Source organism: Lissotriton vulgaris, chromosome 8, assembly GCF_964263255.1.
Source record: "Lissotriton vulgaris chromosome 8, aLisVul1.2, whole genome shotgun sequence".
In the NCBI taxonomy this organism is placed as follows: Eukaryota; Metazoa; Chordata; class Amphibia; order Caudata; family Salamandridae; genus Lissotriton; species Lissotriton vulgaris.
Window position 1 is genome coordinate 231,393,490 of NC_141696.1, and position 16,104 is coordinate 231,409,593.

Genomic DNA, 16,104 nt, shown 5'->3' on the forward strand with positions numbered 1-16,104 from the left:
GTCTGACAGGGAACAGATGGCCTGGCTGTGAAGCAGGGGGCGGGGCAGCGCTGGGGAAGCCTGTGGGAGGCTGATTGATGCCTTTGATGTGGGGAGGGAGGAGAGCCTTTTGCGAGCCTGCAGGAGAAATGCTGGCGATGCGCATGCATGTTTAATCACGTGATTCACGTGTACTTAAAGAAAACCTCGGCTGAAAGCCCGTGGTTTGAAGAGGATTTTGGCCACTTGAATTCTCGTTCCCTCAATGCGCTTGCGCGCATTGTAGGTCACGAGACCTAAAAACCTGTGGGGTGACAGCGAAGCAGAGCGCCTGGCTCCTGGCGATGTCCAGGCATGGAGGGTGCAGATGGGCTTGCCTTTGGCGTGCCTTCAGTGGCCAATCAGAGCAGAGCACATCCGGTGTTTAAAAACATAAAACAAAGTATCACAGAGTAAACAAAGCAGCGTGCAAAATAGCTTTTCAGTGTAATCAGGCAGTTTTCCTCTCACTAAAACCACTCGTACCAACAGCACGTCCGCGATGCGGCATGCTTTTAATACCTGGGGGGCACAACTGGCTCCTGCCAGGCTCGTTCTGGATTGGCTAAAACTGGCCAATCAGAGCAGAGCACAGCAGGTGTGTAAAAACATAAAACAACGCATCACAGATTAAACGAAGCAGCATGCAAAATAGCTTTTCAGTGCAAAATAGCTTTTCAGTTCAATCAGGCAGTTTTCCTCTCACTAAAACCACTTGTTACTACAATATTTAACAATATTAAATGTTTGAGACACTTAGTTGCAACATCTTCTACTTAAACAGGGAACTCTGAACCACCTCTATTTAGGTACTCTAATCCCAGTTCCAGGTGTTCAGTGTCTCTAATTATAACTCTGCAGATCCTCCTCACTCTTATTTTGCTGTACCCCAGGGGGATAAGAGGAAGGAGATGATATAAGAGATATGCAAATAAAGGATTCCACATTGACATCAGAAAAACACGTGTAAGTCTTTTATAGAGAGGTACTACAGATGAAAGGGATGTGAGGAAGGGAACAGGAGGGATTAAGACTCTCAAAGGCCACTATCCCTTCACAAGACCTAGTATTATTAAATATTCCCCAAATTAAAACATTTTCAGTTCTAATGAATCACAACAAAATCTTTGTCAATACCATGGATCTGACACTGCTAACAAGAATTGGCAACTCCCATAGGTCTGGGTTGTTTCCGCCGGATGTTCTTTGTACTGTGATATGTGTGAATGCAGTTACAGAAAACTCAGTGTCACCTAAATACTGGTCATTGCTTTGATTTACTTGTGAGAAAAACCTTTTCCTTCCAACTGCTTCATGGCTGTAACAATAAAGCAGGAGCTAAGCATAGGTATGAGCTCACACATGCAGGACAACACTGGGCCAGTACACCCTGCCAGTTCACAAAAGTATCTCATTCTTTGCACACAAAGGGGCATTTTTACAAGCCCTTTGTGCCACGTCACTTTTAATATGGGAAAAAGTTATGTACGGGTGGCGCAAGGAACTTGTAAATAAGCTCCTAAGCATTTTAAAAAGTGGCGTAGAGTGCTTTACAGAATCTGTAAATAAACCAACATATGGCCTAGTGCTTTAAATGGGCCAGTACTCACAGGTACTGATTACCGGCACTTCTTAATTTTCTCCCATTGAGTACCGGAACTTCTTCTTGGCCTAGGAGAGTATCGGTACTTAGAGGGCTAGCCAGGCAGGCTCCGTGTTATTGGCAAGAACAGGTGCTGCTGACATTGAGTCAGAGTGAGCACATCTGTGCACCACGCCAACCTCCAAGCATCAGTGGAGGTCAGCACTGCGCAGCTGTTTTGCATTCTTGTCATGGCTTTTAGGGGGTGGTAGTGTCTGTCTTAACTTGGATTGTGAGGGCAGAGTACAATCAGGTCTAACGCTTCCAATTACTCTGTAGGTCTATTGCAGCCTGAAAGCCCTCCTTGCTAAATGCTGGCACCCTTTAAGTGGTATTCAAAGGGCCATGATAAGTATTTAAAAATATATATATACATTGTCTCTTCCTACTTACGGAGGCAACGCACATGTACGCTGAAGTGCCGCCAAGGTTATAAGTCGATTATGTATAAGCATCACTCAAGCCTTTCTGTAAACCAGAATGTACCAACAGCTATGTTTGTAGCGACAGCAAGACCAGTATTGCCTTCGTCTTTTGTCTGACTCTGTACTGTGATTGTAAAACATTTCTTTCTAATAAAATCTTTACGGAATCTGTAAATAAACCAACATATGGCATAGTGCTTTAAATGGGCCAGTACTCACAGGTACTGAGTACCGGCACTTCTTATTTTTCTCCCATTGAGTACCGGAAGTTCTTCTTGGCCTAGGAGAGTACCGGTACTTAGAGGGCTAGCCAGGCAGGCTCAGTGTTATTTGCAAAAACAGGTGCTGCTGACATTGAGTCAGAGTGGAGCACATCTGTGCACCACGCCAACCTCCAAGTATCAGTGGAGGACAGCACTGCGCAGCTGTTTTGCATTCTTGTCATGGCTTTCAGGGGTTGTAGCGTCTGTCTTAACTTGGATTGTGAGGGCAGAGTACAATCAGGTCTAACGCTTCCAATTACTCTGTAGGTCTATTGCAGCCTGAAAGCCCTCCTTGCTAAATGCAGGCACCCTTTAAGAGGTATTTAAAGGACCATGATAACTATTTAAAAATATATATATATATATTGTCTCTTCCTACTTACGGAGGCAACGCACATGTACGCTGAAGTGCCGTCAAGGTTATAAGTCGATTTATGTATAAGCATCACTCAAGCGTCTCTGTAAACCAGAATGTACCAACAGCTATGTTTGTAGCGACAGCAAGACCAGTATTGCCTTCGTCTTTTGTCTGACTCTGTGCTGTGATTGTAAGAAATTTCTGTCTAATAAAATCTTTTGAAATAAAAAAAATAAAAAAATAAAAAAAAAAAAATATATATATATATATATATATATATATATATATATATATATATATATATATATATATATATATATATATATATATATATATATATATATATATATATATATATATATATATTACCTACTGGCGGTCGCCAGTAGGTATATATAGTTAGGATTTTTTCCCTATGGGATTTTTGAAAATTCTATGTCTAATAACTTTGGCGTTTGTGGACGGAATCGGCTGAAATTTTCAGGAAAATGGCACATTTTGTTTCTGAGCAGCCCCCGAAAATTTGGGGGGGTTTCGTCAAGGGGGGGCTGAGAAAAAAGGGGGGTCCCAAAACGCGTTTTTCCCATTCATTTTTCCATAGGGCAGTTGGACTCACTTTTAGCTCGAACGGCTGAATGGATTTGCACGAAACTTGGCAAAATTGTAGGGACTGTTAGCCCGATGTGCCTTTGCTAGGTCTCAATATATGTGCTCCAGTAGTTTTTGAGAAATTAACGTTCAAAACAAGATATATATCTGTAACAGCGCTCCGGGCAGCGATCCGGTCCGCTTACTTTTCGCGAAACGGAACTTTGCGCGCAGAAAGCTGATTGGCTCTCCGGTGTCTGTCAACATTCTAAACAGTCCGGAGCGGCCGCCATCTTATCTCTCGGTAGGATCGAGAGAGAAGAAGAGGTGAAAAACGAAGGGGGAATTTATTGAAAGGGGGCAAGGTATACCCCTCTTGACCCCCTAGGAATGTTGTTGGGGTTATTAAAGGGTCCCGTGGGGAAAATAAAAAAAAAAAGATTTTTCACGGTAGAAGCGCTTCACGGGCCGCGAACTGGGCCGCAAACTGGTAGCGAAACGGGAATTCGCCATTTTGTGCTTCGTTTTAATTGTTTAGAGACAAAAATTATCGCCGCACATCGGCCACAATGCATGAATATCGCTGAAAAGTCAGCGATATTCATGCATTATCCAGCAAATGCTCTTAGCCATGTTATCCACCTTCCATTGGATAACATGGCTAAAAACTGCTCTGTGCGTGAGCTTTTTTTTTTTTTTTGCTGCGTGACGTTTGTTACCGTTCGATTCGATGGAAATCAGGAAGTGTTGACCACCATTTTGTCACTGCGAGTAAATATTTTGTTATAAATGAATCCTTATTGATAAACATTGTCTGCGCCATCTTGCGTTTTTGTCCAATGCCTCAATTTTGTCGTGCACGGCAGCCATTTTAGATGCCTTGACCAGGGCCACTCTCTGCACGCCGCCGATCCTCAGCATGGCTCCCCACCCTCGCAAGCATCTCCCCCACGCACTGGTCACCCCCGCTCTTTCTCTCATGCATGGGCCATATACTTCCACCCATCTGCGCTGCTCTTCTCTGAGAATCACACCCTGTGCCCGCCCGACACCTCCCTTTCACCCTATTCACTACCGCACCCTCTGACACTCCTCTTCCTCTGTGTCCGATTGTCCAGGCCGGACCTAGGCTATCACCTAGCCCTGTGGATGTAGTTTATGGCCCCAGCTGTAGAGTATCCAGATATGCCAACCCTCCCGATTCAGGCGTGAGACTACTGATTTCAGTGCTAGTCTTTCGCTTCCCGATTCCTGCAAGGAAAAACCCGGGGGCATATTACCAACAACTAGCGATAATTTTTGTCTCTAACTTGTTTAGAGACAAAAATTATCGCCGCACATCGGCGAATTTTATCGCACATAAACCTTGCTATTAGCAAGGTTTATCACAAATGCGATAAAAAACGGCCGCAATGCATGAATATCGTTGAAAAGTCAGCGATATTCATGCATTATCCAGCAAATGCTCTTAGCCATGTTATCCACTTCCCATTGGATAACATGGCTAAAACTGCTCAGGGCAGGTGTTAGGTTTTGGAGATTTTCGCGCTTAGCGCGAATATCTCCAAAAGTTGGTAATAGGAGATAGCGATGGTTAGGGACTGTTTCCAGTCGCTAAAATCTTGGCACGCCCACTTTGCATGTCATTAGTGATAAATATCACTGATATGCAAAGCGGGGCCCAAGATGGTCGCTATCTCCTTTTAGCTGTCACTAACTGGTGTTAGCGACAGCTTGGTAATAGGGAGATAATTTTATCTCTTTTTTTTTTGGCTTTTAAAGCCAAAAAAGCGGAAATAAACCCCCTTGATAATATGCCCCATGATTTCTCGGGGGTTTCAGCTGACAGGGCTTGGTATTGTGTTACGTGCTAATTCTTCCAGGAAACGTCAGAGGGTCGATGCAGGGGTTCTAGAAGGGGTGATAAACCATTTAAGCCTCATGAACAAGCGCATGGTCTTTTAAAGATTTGTGAAGTACTCGGGGCGGCGGTGTGTGTGTGCCCTCTTTCAGGAGCGGGCGGGGGGGGCACTGCCAGCAACTTGCCAGGCCAGGCAGTGTTCAACACGTGCATCACCCTTTCTCTGCCTGCTATTGCGCTCCATGCTTCGGAAAGGTAAGAAAAAGAACGTGCATTTGAGTTTGAAATGTCCGATCTTGTAGCAGTACACTTGCAAAGCCCACACATGACAATAACCCGATTCAAGGCCCCATTCACCCGATTTTTTAAACATATATAGCACTCCAACAAAGTTAGATTTTAAAACTTTATTAACTTTTAACTATAATGAACGGAACAAAAACTGTAAAAACATTTAAACATTTTTCACCCAAAAAAGCAACAATGGTCAGAAGCTGTCTTTTGTGCGAATAGTCCCAAGGCAGCACAACGTGCAGAGTTCTGGACGGCACCCAGGTGATGTCGCCTGGGTGCCGCACTGGTTTTGGGATCCTACAATGCTACTCCGAAAATTGGCGTGGGGCGTCCCGGGTGGTGCGGGGGGAGGCCTCGTCAGTAGCGGTCTGTTGTGCGAATAGTCCCAAGGCAGCAGAACGCGCTGAGATGTTGATGGCACCCAGGTGATGTCCAGTAAACTGCCGCACTGGTTTTGGTATCCTACAATGCTGCTCCGAAAATTGGCATGCGGCGGCCCGGGGGGGGGGCGTGGGGGAGGCGGCGTGAACGGGCCTCCCCAGGTGGCGGCCATCCAGCTGAGTTGCGCCCTCTCTTGCGGCTACAGCGTCTCGCTCACCATGTTGTTGAGTTGCTCCCACTCTTGCAGTGCAGCGATAGGCGGCTGCCACATGACTCTTAAAATGGCGGACGGCTCTTCGGTTTTGGGCCTGGTCCACTGAAATGGCCCTGGGACACCTTGGAACTCGGACGCTTGCCTGCTAGGGCTTGGGCTCCATTCTCGAAAAGCGTCCCCTCAGCCGTGAAGATTCTACAAAAGTCTTGGGGGCCCCCGACTCCCGCAGGCTTCCGGTGGGGAGCGGCTGCCATGATTGCTCGCGGAATGACCACGACGGAGCCACGAGATGGTGGTGCTCTCATGCTGACGCCAGCTTCAGTCTGAATGATCCAGAAACAAGGTGGGGCTTTCATCGTTTGGGAAAAAAAAATGTTCTAAACCGATGAAAAGTGTTATTTTTAGGTCATATGACCAAGCCTTCCATCTTTAGGAAACCAAAAGTAAAATGAACCAATGAAAAGTTTTATAAACAAGTCACATGACCTGTTATGCGGCATAGGGCTACAAAAAGCGTAGAAAATCCGTTGGCACGTGAGGCGGCGTCAGTAGCGGACCGATGTGCGAATAGGCCGAAGGCAGCACAACGCACCGAGATCCGGATGGCACCGAGGTGGTGTCCAGCAAATTGCTGCACTGGTGTGGCCATCCTACAATGCTGCGCCGAAAGACGGCGTGTCCAGCTGAGTTGCGGTCACTGTTGCGGTACAGTGACTCGAACGCGCCGAGATCCGGATGGCACCGAGGTGGTGTCCAGCAAATTGCCGCACTGGTGTGGCCATCCTACAATGCTGCGCCGAAAGACGGCGTGTCCAGCTGAGTTGCGGTCACTGTTGCGGTACAGTGACTCGAACGCGCCGAGATCCGGATGGCACCGAGGTGGTGTCCAGCAAATTGCCGCACTGGTGTGGCCATCCTACAATGCTGCGCCGAAAGACGGCGTGTCCAGCTGAGTTGCGGTCACTCTTGCGGTACAGTGAGTCGAATGCGCCGAGATCCGGATGGCACCGAGGTTGTGTCTAGCAAGTTGCCGCACTGGTGTGGCCATCCTACAATGCTGCGCCGAAAGTCGGCGTGGGGTGCCCCGTTGGCTTATGAGGTGATGTCAGTAGTGGACCGATGTGTGAATAGGTCGGAACCAGCACAAGGCGCCAAGATCCGAATGGCAAGTCCTGGATGTTGAGTGCCTCAGTTGAGAGTTCTGAGCAGTGCTTGTAAGACTGTCTAAAGCTTATTTGCACCTGCTGCAGCTTCACTATTGCCCTGGTGTGGCCAAAGGTCGCACATGACATAGGCGGCCGGCTCCCGAGGTCCGGCGGAACTTTTTTCCTTTTCCTTTCTGCTTCTTTTCCTACAATCCGTTTCATCTGAAGACACGACCAGGTCCCTGAATGTGTGCAGGGGGACGCTATTGATTGAATGAAAATGGCGGCTTGACACAAAGCTGACTCAAGCGTTGCTGTTGATGCTATACAGACAAAAATTGGTTTTCAGTTTGTACATTCTTCAGGATTTTTTTTTCCATCCAAGTCTGATTGAGAGTTTGTAGAAAAATGGCTTCAGATTTTCCACATACTACTCTTCAACATTCTTCCTAAATGTAACAATGTGAAACTCACTAGGAGAACGGCTGTTTCTGTTTCCTTTCAAAATGCTGCCAACAATATTTTCTGAATGGAAGACACCATCTTGTAGCATAAAGGGCCGAAAGGGGTTCTGGTCTGGCCGATGGTTGGTGGAGACATTTTGACTATATCTTGGACCTGCCCGGCCTCGCCCAAAATGGCGCCGGTATAAATGGGACTCGTAACTCCTTGCCCGCAAATGTATATCTAGAAAATGTTGTTGTAAGTGGCCCTGTCTTATTTTAATTACAAAATGTACGTCCACCGATTCCGCAACTGTTAGACACCTTTGTTCTTGCAACCTAATGGCCCGCTCGTTACGTTCCTCTACAGTGTAAATGTCTCCTCATCATATACGATTTCAGTTTGCTCCGTGGCCGGCCCACGTGGTTATAGGCCCGTATTTGTATACTGACATTTTCACAATAAAGGTTTTTAAAACAAAACACGGTAGTAGTATTTACATTGGTAAAGTTTTTACTTTTAGTCACTGTTTTCGAATCAGTAAAAGGCAAGTGAAATAAAGCAGTCCAATTACATGACGGATAAAAGGTATAATATGTAGGAACGCAGTAAAGATAAATGGTCAAGGGCAGTTGTGTTTTTCATTTCTGCAACATAAAGTGATCGATAAGAATCTGATAATCAGGCGTATCGGCGACTAAGACAGCAGGCCGAATCTCTTTTACTCAACGGCTCCGTCATGGAAGGAAGAAACGCCCTTTTTCTCGAAAAAGGAATATATTTTACTTGCAGGACAGTTGTAAATTTTCCGGGAAAGTACATTAGCCTGGAATATTATAACATATGATTAAAAAAAAATAATGTTCGAAAACAATAAAAAGCGTAATTTTTAGGTCATATGACCAAGCTTTTCATCATTAAATTAACAAAAGTAAAATGAACCAATGAAAAGTTTTATTAACAAGTCACATGACCTGTTATGCTTACGTTACGCGCTGCGCGCCGCGCCTCGGATCACTTCCGGGTGCGCTAACGCGGCGTGTCATATAACGCATTACGCGACAACGTAGGTCAAGAATATAGTCAAAATGTCTCCACCAACCAGCGTTCGGAACACAACCCCTTTCAGCAGTCCAAAAAGTTCTGTTAAATGACAACAGAGGGGACAGGCAACAAGAACCATCAGTCAAAGAGGGGAGGGCAAGTTCTTCTCTTCCGGGTCATGTTGGGGCGCTACTGGAACTGATCGAATTGGTAGTCTACAGTGTTTCTGGATGTTTCAGACTAAAGCTGGCGTCAGCATGAGAGCACTACCATCTCGTAGCTCCGTCGTGGCCATTCCATGAGCAATCATGGCAGCCGCTCCCCACCAGAAGCCTGCGGGAGTCGGAGGCCCCCAAGACTTTTGTAGAATCTTCACGGCTGAGGGGACGCTTTCGAGAATGGGACCCAAGCCCTATCAGGGAAGCGTCCGAGTTCAAAGGTGTCCCAGGGCCATTTTAGTGGACCAGGCCCAAAACCGAAGAGCCGGCCGCCATTTTGAGAGTCCTGTGGCAGCCGCCTATCGCTGCACCGCAAGAGCGGGAGCAACTCAACTACATGATGAGCGAGACGCTGTAGTCGCAAGAGCGGGCGGTAAACAGCTGAATGGCGGAAGAGGCACAGTGTAGCAAAAGCGGGCGGAATGGCAACTGAAACGGTAAAGGGGCGCCCCACTACAGCGTGTCTTCAGGTCAAACGGATTGTGGGACAAGGTCCAGAATTGAAGAGTCATCAAAAGGCAAAAAGTTCCGCCGGACCCCGGGAGCCGGCCGCCTATGTCGGGGGCGATCTCAGGCTACACCAGTGCTATAAGACTTGGGGAGGGTGTCGGAGCCAAGCGTCTTCTCCGAGTCCATGGCCATCACACCGCCCCTCAGGGGCCTCCGTCAAGCTGTTTAGAAAGGTAACATATCACATTGTTTTCTAATGCAGTCAGGTCCACAAACGACACTCACTTACTTTGAGAATAGTGAAGCTGCAGTAGGTGGAAATAAGCTTCAGACAGTGTTACAAGCACTGCTCAGAACTCTTAACTATGGCACCCAACATCCAGAACTTATGCCATTTGAGAATGGCAGTGACATTGAAGCCACTCAGGGACCAAAACCATTAACGTACTTTCACGTATGAAAATCTTACTTGGGGAGGGGGCAGGAGCGAAGCGCCCCCTCCCAGTCCGCGCCACCACACCGTATGTTGAAAATCTGAAGCCATCGTTCTACAAAGTCAACCAACCTTGGATTGAAAAATCTAGAAAAATGTACAAACTGAAAACCAGTTTTGGTCTGCATAGCATCAGTAGCAACGCTTGCTATCAGAGTGCATGAGTTTCATGCTCGATCGATTGAGCTAGCCGGATCGGGCAATAAAAAGTATAAAATAGTTATGTAAATAGTTATTTAATAAAATGTTTTACCCTGTTTCTTTGCTGGTGTGTTGTCTATATTTTTAATATTTGCATAGGGTTTGTCGTTATTTTGGGCGGGGTGGGTGACGGAGTCGAGCTGTCTTGCAGCCCTCATGGTGTGGAGCTCAGTTCATCTCACTATTTTCGTATTTCTCATGAAGGGTTGTTCCTAATATTTCTATTTTAGCGAGGTCAAAAAGAGATCCAATTAGTGGCCTACTGATTTTGCTCGATTACCTTTATTTTTTTACACAATTTTTCACTATCTGCAAAGACTAAACAGAGTATTGCGACTTTGTGCTTGTTTGTAAATAGAGAATGATCCAAAGAGAACCAATTCTAAAACAGTAAATGCTTGGATAACAATCAATCAAATGGAGAGACAAGCAGGCACGACGGATTACAACGGGGGCAACGGCCTGCGTTAACTACCGTTCACTATCTGCAAAGAGAGAGTACTACTAAGACAAAAGAGGGGAGGGGGGGGGTGCAGCGTTCAAAGCACATCAGCGTGCATAAATACGAAAATGTTTTTATCTATCACGTACTTGACATTTTAAAGCTTTTCATATTTGCTATTAAAAAACCAATGAAATTCACAGAAAAAACCATAGGTTATAGTGGATATATAGTTAGGAATTTGCATTTACAAAACCTTGAAAATTCAATGAAAAAACCATTGGTTTTAGGCCATATATAGTTAGGGATTTGCATTTACAAAACCTTATTTTACTCGCATAAAACCATTGAAATTCCATATATAGTTAGATGCGCTAACTATATATCGCGCACCCGCAATCCACTGCTGATGATGCCACATATTACATCATTCATGACATGGTCAGTGACATCACTGATGACATCACTGATGACAACTCAAATGACATCACTGATGACATCACAAATGACATCACTGATGACATCACTGATGACAACTCAAATGACATCACTGACAACATCACAGATGACATCATTCATGTGTTAATACGATGAACCTCTACAGACTCTGATATATCCTTAGATACACTCAGTGAAAACAGACACTCACAGACTGTCACTCATCCATGGAGTTACTCACACAACTAGTCAGTCATGCAAACAATCAATCACACCTCCATTTCCTCAACTATACAGTTATACAAACTTTACTTATTCAAACATATACTAACACATATTTTCTCTCTTCTACAATCCCTGATACAAGTTCACAATGATCCATACAGCCACTCACACATTCACTAGCTCTTATGCACAGTTATTTATATATGTCAACTCTCACATGTACTGTGTTTTTCATATGTACTTACTTTGACATGTAGCACTGAGATATCCATTCACTCACCAATACACTCATGCACACAGTTAACCTCCCATAGAGCTGTTTCCACATGCACTTTTGAAACCATACATCTAGTGAATCCACTGCTCACACATCTATGCACAGAGTCAACACCTCCCAGCCACCCACACACACACTCAGTGTCCCATACAAATACTTGGGCAACCAATGAATAACCCATATAGTTACTCATATAGCTACTGATCAACATATGCAGCAGTTTGTAGAACAACGGACATAATGATGCACAAATTAAGACAGTTTAGTCACTAACCCATGCACTCAGTGAGACACATTTAATCACTCACTCATACAGTCAGTCATGCACCTACTAAATCCTTCATCCAGACACTTATACATCCACTCATTCTTCAATATGTAAGACATATTTTAACTTTACAGAAACATACAGTCACTGGATGTTGTGATCAGTAATGTCATCAGTGATGTCACTGACCATGTCATGAATGATGTAATATGTGACATCATCAGCAGTGGATTGCGGGTGCGCGATATATAGTTAGCGCATCTAACTATATATGGAATTTCAATGGTTTTATGCGAGTAAAATAAGGTTTTGTAAATGCAAATCCCTAACTATATATGGCCTAAAACCAATGGTTTTTTCATTGAATATAGATATATATATATATATATATATATATATATATATATATATATATATATATATATGAAGTGGTTTGTGTGCAAGTGTGTATGTCTTTAGTGTGTGTCTGTTTCTTGTTTTTGAGTGTGTTTGTTTTTGCAGGCGCGAATGTCTCCAGCGTCCACCCTCTCAATTCCTTCGGTAAAATAATGACAAGGGAACGTTCACAAAACCCTTCTGTAGCCTCAACTAGGACCAGCCACCCACCCTTCCCAGCTTGTAAACACACACTTATGTCAGTGTCTGAAAACCAACTGACAGGGATTAAACAAGGCCAATCAGAAAAAATAATGTTATTATGAGTAACGTTTGCACCAGACTTCTTTCGGAGCAAGACCATTTTTGCAGCCTTGACATTTACAACGAAAAAACTGTTGAGCACTCACTGCAACCTAAGTATATACCATTGAAAGGTTATCTTTCATGCCCAATAGACACTTGCTTTCTTTTTTTGTGGACGGAAATTCTAATCCTGATGTGTTCCACTGAAGCAGAGCAATATCAATGAGTGCATCTTTCCCTGAAAGGATCTAGCAACATAGCTCCAAAGATAACTCTACTTTCAACCAGAGGCCAATCCAGCTTTATTTTTGTTAAAGTGTATAATTTACAATCTTACCTTCGCTTACTCACTGCTAGTAAGTGGAATCACATATTTTGCAGAGAATAATGGAGCCTAACTGACTATTCGTGTATCAGTTCTTCTTTTGGTATATTAATGGGATGCTCCTGACTGGATTATGCTCATTTCACCGGGGTTTTAAAGAGCGATATTATTTGGAATATTATGGGAGGGAATGGGTCTGACTGTGCTTTTTTAAAAAGTATGCTTCATGAGCAATTCGTAAAACCCTTATAATTAATGTATCACCCCAGCATGACAAAAATGTACTAATCATGTGTTGAATTGTAAATTGACTATTCTACAAAAATAATCCTTCTCAGTGCTTACTCAAGAAGAACCTGATGCAGGACAATTCAAAGTACCAATAATAATTTTCTATGCACAGAACTATCAGAATATGCTGTGATACAAATTTTTATGATTTAAATTAAATCTACACAAAAAGCATTTGGGGCCTCATTTATGAAAAGTGACGCATAGCTGCGTGAAAACAGCGATGCGTCACTTTTTACTGCGCTCCGTTCTCCCTGCGATACTAACGGTGCGTCATATTTACAGTATGACGCATCATGTCGCAAGGAGTTAGAGATACGTCAGTATTTCTGATGTATCTGTATGCGCAAAAGTGACGCATTGCTGGAGTGTGTCACAAAAGTGGCGCAACTCTAGCAATGTGTACTTTCACATGGGCAAGTCCCATGTTGTTAGTGCCTTCGTCAGTCTTATGCCTGCCATGAGGCACGCGTAAGATTTTGACTCATTAGCATCCAAGAAATGGCGCAGTGAAATCTTATAGATTTCACTGCGTCACTTCTATGACTCTTTCTTGCGTCAAAACACCCCCCTTGAATACATTATACCTGGGGCAGGTATAATGCGGCCCAGGGGTTTACAAAGTGACGCATCTACCTAGATGCGTCACTTTGTAAATATGGTGCAACAAGGCACATTTTTTACTCCGCTGGTGCGTCACAAAAAGTGACCCACCAGCGGCGTAAAAGTGACGCAAGGGCTCATAAATGAGCCCCCCGGTGTAGAGAAGGAAATGTGGTCTCACATTTAGCTTGTCAGTTCTGGCTACAAGAGACCCGAGTTTCAATCTCGCTCTCTTCCCTTAAACTACATAATGCAGGACAACAGCACCTCAGCACCGAGGCTAAATATCTATATACTGCACGTAAAGCACATTAAGCATCAAAATTGAATGGCATACACAAGCACAACACACATTGTGGAAAACAAGTTGTTCGATTTCAGAAATCAAAAGCAACAAAGACAGATGTCTAAACTTCAATCAAGCAATAAATTAAGGACTTGTAAAGAGTGGCAAATCACCAGTGGGGTCTCAAGGTGCTGGAGGAGCTATGTGCTTCGTCGTGATCTGTCTATTTGAACAGCGAGGTTTTGAGTTCTTTCTTGAATTGCACATAGCGATGAAGCAGTCCAGAGGCGAAGGGGAAGGCTGTTCCAAGCATGGCCTCCCAGGTGTTAGAAGGAGCATCATCCACTGCTGTGTCGGTGTATCCGGGGGGAGGGGGGGGGGGGGTGTCTGTGAGGAAGATGGAGGCAAATCCTAGGTGTCTGGTCAGTTGGTGGAAGGTCATGTATTTGTTGATGTATGTTGGTCCCTCTATGTGCAGGGCTTTGTATGCTTGGGTCAACATCTTAAACTGGCATCTCTACTGGATCGGGAGCCAGTGTAGCTTCTTGAGGTAGGGTGTGATGTGGGATCATCTGGGGAGGTCGTGGATGAGTCTGGCTGCTGAGTTTTGTATTGTCTGTAGTCTCTTCAGGAGGCGTGCAGTGATTCCTGCCTAGAGTGTGTTCCTGTAGTCGTGCCTGTGGGTAATGAGGGTCTGCATGACGATCCTTCCGGTGTTGATTTGCAGCCGCCTGAAGATCTTGGGAAGTATTCGTAGGGTGTAGAAGCAAGCGGATGAGACTGCATTTACCTGTTTCTTATGGAAAGCGTGCTGTCCAAGATGAAGCTGAGGTTTAACCATGGTCTGTCGGGGCGGGGGATGGCCGAGTTTAGCAGGCCACCATGCGTTGTTCCATGGAGAAGTGTTGTTCCCAAAGATGAGGATTGCCATTGTGTCCTTGTTGAGCTTGAGACAGTTGTGTTTCATCCAGTCGGCGATATACATTATTCATCTGTGGACGTTGGCTCTGGTGGTAGTGGGATCTTCTGACTGCAAGAGGATGAGCTGGGTGTTGTCGGCATTGGAGATGACGTTCAGTCTGTGGGATATGACAATGTTGGCCAGGGGAGTCATGTATGTGTTGAAGAGCGTGGGGCTGAGAAATGATCCTTGGGGGAAGCTGTAAACTTAAAATATTGTGACTTGTAATCATCTGCTTCTTGGTATAGAATGCAAACCGAACATTAGGCAAAAGAATAGTTCTCATTATTGGAGCAGCAAAGTGTGTGCTTTAGATTAAGCAGGTTGATTTAGCAATCACTAACCAACCTGCGAGCACGAGTTAATAGTAATCAATATAGGACTTTCTAAGAGTGTAACTTTGTACCATGTAGTCTTTGCCTTTTTAAAAAATATACTGACAGTGCAAGGCTCACTTTAATGATATGGATCTCAAAACTAGCTTAGAAACATACTGAAAATCATTCTGCGCGATGAAGTGTGAAGCGCTAGCAGATTGTAGCCCAATCTTCAAATTGTGGAGAAGACTTGGAGTGTGCTTGGTCTCAACTTCAGACATCCTGGAGCACCTAACAGGGTTTTAGGCAATTTTTTGTGGAATTGTGCTGAAGGTGCACCATTTTGCCACAACTTTTTCAAAATGTTCTTGAGTCAGGTGAAATATCAGTACTCTTGTGGAGGTATATAATGAAAGTACTGGAATATTCAACACATTCCCTTTCAGAACTAAAGCTTTTTCTTCAAATTTAAAAAATAAATGTGTATGTGGCTTTGCAAACATCACAGACCTCCTGGGGTAGACATTTCGCCTGTTGTTAGAGCTACAGTGGAGACCTGGGACAGAGTGCAGATCCTGAAAATGTATCCAACCACATATCCACACAAATGCCAATCATTGGCAATACAGCCTTTCCTCCAGCTTGTCAGGACTCCAGCTATGTACAATGACAGCAAGCTAACTGCAAACAAATATGCGACTTCTTCGATCACACAGTGCTACGGGACTCCAGATTCTTCATGGGAACAGTCCATCCAGAAGTGCCAGGCCAGGTCCTCCCTGGACCAAAACAAGCATCCTGGGACTGGTGTTAGGGGCTTTACCCCAATCTGCCAGTCTAGCTTGAATCCAGTGGCACAGCGAGCAAGGGGCCCATGTCTGGGCATGCCCTTGGCGACTTAGGGCGAACATAGCAAACACAAGATGATGGATAATGTGCTGAAACTTTTCA